The 4,473-nt window shown below is 40.5% G+C and overlaps 1 pseudogene; it reads right to left on the bottom strand.

The window, feature by feature from the left end:
* Positions 1–2,592: 2,592 nt before the first annotated feature.
* LOC112302712 (stathmin-2 pseudogene) lies at positions 2,593–3,139 on the bottom strand (annotated as a pseudogene).
* Positions 3,140–4,473: the final 1,334 nt, after the last annotated feature.

The raw sequence follows: 4,473 nt of genomic DNA, 5'->3' as shown, positions 1-4,473 counted from the left end.
ACCCCCCATGGTTAAGGCTGAGTCAGAGACCTTGGGACCATAAGCCACTTAGGAGACAAAGCTTATCTCCCTGGCAGGGGTGCCACCCCTGCCCACTTTACCCTGCTTGGCCCTGAGCCTGACCAGTTAGCCAATGACGGGTAAGAATCCTCAAGGGAGCGACAACCTAAGACATGGTCACACAGAGGCCCTCAGGGAAGGACTTGGGGGGCTATAGAAAAAGGGGGTAATGGACCCTTGCCCCTCGGCTTTGACATAGCCTGAATCCTCATTCTGTCTGCAAGAAGTCTCCTAATCTCTTGGCTGCCTTACTTCCCCTGCCTGACTTAAGCCTGAAACAATGACAGAGGGTGGTATGGTCCTGTGCTGGAAAGGGCAGATTCCCCAGGGTGATCAGGCCTAAGAAAGAATGCATACAATCTTGTGAAACCTGCTTGGTTTATACCCTCAGTTTAAATGATAAGGGTCAAAGCATGAAATGAGCTTGTTTCCCAAAGTTTTATAGCCCTTTAGCTAACTGACCCTGACTCAGAATAAGCCCTTGTAGTTCTTTGTATGTTATCTATTGTTTGATCCTTACTGCCTGACAATGACTGATGAGCTTTACCTGTATTCCTGTGCAAAATGAACCCAATAAAAGCCCATTGAGGAAAAGGCTCTTGGCCACATTTCCTCTCAAGCAGGTCATGTCTTGGTAGACTTATTCTCATCTGTGGCAGCCAGGGGGGCCCTTTGGCCAGAGACCCCTCACACCAAATCATTGATTTGAAAGCCGGCTTCCCTCCCTTCACTGTTGGTTCCCTGAGGATTTTTCTTTATTTCACTCAGTGTAGCCTTCATTTCTTCCATTATGCTTTTGGTGTACTCAGTGAGTTCTCTGAGAATCCTGTTGCCAGTGTTCTGAACTCTGCATTTGATAGGTTGACAATCTCCATTTCAATTATTTATTTTTTCTGGAGTTTTGTTATGTTCTTTCATTTGGGCCATATTTCTTTTTCTCCTTGGTTTTGCAGCCTCCCTGTGCTTGATTTTGCAGCCTCCCTGTATTAAATAGAACTGCTTTGACTCCCTGTCTTAGAACACCTATTAAGTTGTATGGGGCAGAGCCTTACGTATTTACCAGGGCAGGGCAACCCACTTCACTATTTTGTGGCTCTGTATTAAGGAGAAGAGTCAGAGAGGACACAATGCCACTGCCTGCCTGCTATAGGCTTGCCAGGTACTAGCCCTATATCTAGTTACTGCAGCCTCTTCTAGTATTTGACTGGTTCCCTCTGTCTGCTGCCCCGGTGATGGTTCCCAGAGTGGGTGGGTTAGCTTATGTCCTATGAATGGACTCTCCAGAGAGAATGGCAGTTTCTTCTGCCACCCCAATCCCTACTGGTTTTTATGGCTCAAATTTATGAGGCTTTATTTTCCCAGTTCTGGAAACCTAGGCTGTGGGGTCTTGCCTGGGGCTGAGATTGCTTGCTTCCAAGGTATCCCTCCAAATTTTTATCCACCACGTGGGCATGTGGGACCACCCCTTGCCCCAGTGGCCTCACTGCCGTTGCCTCACCACCACCACACTGCGTACTCTCCAGCCCAGCTCCCTGTCACTGCCCCTCCTATCTGGATGAATATAGCTTCTTTAAATCCTTGGTTGTCGTACTTCCAAACTGTTAGATTTCCTGGCTGTTCTGGGTGTTTTTTGTTTTGAGGTTAGTTGTGATCCTTCTTGTGGTTGTGTAGTGGGTAAAACACCTCTACCTATGCCACCATCTTGACCTGAAGTCTCTGAAGTAAGTATCTTTATTTCAACAGATAGACCCTGAATCTGTGATTTTATAATGTCCAGCATTCTTTCCAATTGTATTATATGTTGGTGGTGCATAATGACTCTGGGCAAGAGGCATGTTTTTTAAATGGTCAGTCTGTTCTTATTTACCTAACAGAATAAATTACTCATTATCACCAGAAAGAAGGAAGGAAGGAAGGAAGGAAGGAAGAAAGGAAGGAAGGAAGGAAGGAAGGAAAGAAAGAAGGAAGAAAGAAGGAAGGAAAGAAAGAAGGAAAGGGGAGTAGGGGAAAGGGGAGAGTAGGAAGGAAAGAGGATAGAAATAGTATTTCTCATCTCAGAGCAAAACATGTAATTCCTGTTTTTCCTGCTCTTAAAGAGTACTAAAAATAGGTTTGTTTTCAAATATCTTTTTATGCCCTATTGATTTAAATATTTTTATTCTCCCCTCAGTGTATATTTTTACCAATGCTTTTTAAAGAGAGAAGAAGGGGGAGGGGAAAGGGAAACATCCATCAGTTGCTTCTCCTACCCTCCTACTGGGGGAAGAACCTGTAACCTAGGCATACTCCCTGACCAGGAATCTAACCCATCACTTTTCTGTTTACCAGAGGATGCTCCAACCAATTGAGCCACACAGACCAAAGTTGTTGTTGTTTTTTTTTTAATATTTGATTCTGTTTTTTTTGTTGTTGTTTTTTATAGTGAGTTATTTTTAAACTATGTCATACATTTCCCATACTGATACCTTATGGTTCATTATGACAGAGGCAGGGATATTTGCTAATAGTGGATGTGCCATACCCTCCATCGCCTCAGCCAGACAGTTCACCTGCATGTAGTTCCTTGCTATTGCACACCTCAGGAGGGCCTCTTCTTTTCCTGCAGATGTTCAATAATAGCAGCTAGATTAGCCTCATGATTTTCCTTAATCTAGTCCATTTTCCAGATCAGCTTTTCCTCTGACATTTTTCTGATGTTGTTTCCCTCCCACACCTTCTGTAGGACTTCTTGTTCATGCCCCTTCATCCTCTTTTCTGCCAACTATTTCAGCACCTGGGTCTCCTGAGACTTTCCTCTTTCCTCAGCAGTCTCCAATTTTTTTTCCTAGATTTTCTTTGGGGACAGGTCTTTCTTCTTTAGAAAAGCTAAAATTTGTTGGGTTTCTGAGATGGGATATGGTGGCTTTAAAATCAGCTCAAAAGCCTGTCCAGAGGCACAGTTGTTGGTGTGCTTCACTTCTACATCATGGTAAGTGTAGATGTTGGTGTTGTATGGTTCCAGGTAAAAGCAGGAGTGAATCAGTGATAGCATGGATCCCTCCTTCATTTTTTGCTTGTAGGTTATTGCTGATTTAGCCATTGAGAGATGTGCAGATGCTGAGAGGTGACTAAGGGGAGAGGTCCAGCTATAGTAGCAGAGAGAACCAGACAGAAGACCTTTGGGATATTTTGCGAACATAATACTATCAATGACAGCTCTTGCAACACCAGTTTACAACCACAGCTTCAGAAAGTTTGTCGTTCTCACTTCCACCTCTTGCCCATTAACTGCTCCATCAAAGTATTTTTTTCCTCCTTTATTCCCATCTCCTCCTTCTCTTTTCTCCTCTTCTCTTCTAATCTAGCATTAGAAGATAATATTTATTTGATAAAATTTCTCCTAAAATCCGGAGAGTCCAGTTTCTCTTGACTGGCTTACTTGATATTTAGAGAAAATAGTTTGATATATTCAAAATTACATATTTGAGTGTCACTGATCATCATATAGTTTTCTTGATTAATGAAAAAATGCTACCTTATACTTGCTTATAAACTCTACATAGTAGTGAGTTTTACTTATATTTTGAAATAGAAGAAGAAAAAGGGAAGGAAGAGGAGAAAGAAGAGAAGAAAAACTGGAGCTTAATAGTCAAATATTTAACAGAAAGTTGATATCTACCCTATTTTGTCCTACCACCCAAATGTAGAAAATAAATTTAATACTGCATGCAATTTTTACTGTCAACATATCTATATTCTTTAATTAATGTTTGTTACTATGGTAATGTAAAATGCATCCTATACTTTCACATATAAAGTTTGCTTAGTAAACAATTATCAAATAAATACATTAATTACAGTTATTTTGAAACCTAAGATCAGGAAAAAGTGAAATAAAAAGTACATATATGTATAAAAACACATGCACAACCCAAGGCAATATGTTCAAAATAACTTATTTGAAGTACCTAGGCTTCCAGTTCATGTTCATATATGTGTGTGTGTGTGTGTGTGTGTTGCATTGTTTTGATGGTTATAAAGCCATTATGTATAAAGGATCCATGGACAAAGACAACTGGGAGGGGAGAGGATTGAAGGTGGGAGGTAACAGTGGATAAGGTGGGAGAGAGTAATGGGGGAAATGGGAATGACTGTAATTGCACAATAAAAAAATAAAAATAAATAAATAAATAAAACCATTAACCTAAAAAATAAAGTTATTATTTTTATATAACCATTTCAATAGAAAATTAAAGGTATACCATGTGTTAGCAGCCACCAGAGTTAAACGACTCCAAAATAATAACCTGTTATAAATAACTGTAAAGATTGCATAAAATAATTGACATTTTATATGCTCATAATTGACTGGCATTGCACTCTGCAATTCTTTTATTTTCCAGCACAAACAGCTGATAAGGTGTAACAAGCAAA

The sequence above is a fragment of the Desmodus rotundus genome, chromosome 1, assembly GCF_022682495.2.
Source record: "Desmodus rotundus isolate HL8 chromosome 1, HLdesRot8A.1, whole genome shotgun sequence".
Taxonomy (NCBI): Eukaryota; Metazoa; Chordata; class Mammalia; order Chiroptera; family Phyllostomidae; genus Desmodus; species Desmodus rotundus.
Note: the sequence above shows the minus strand (reverse complement) of the source record. Positions and strands in the feature narration are given on the sequence as shown.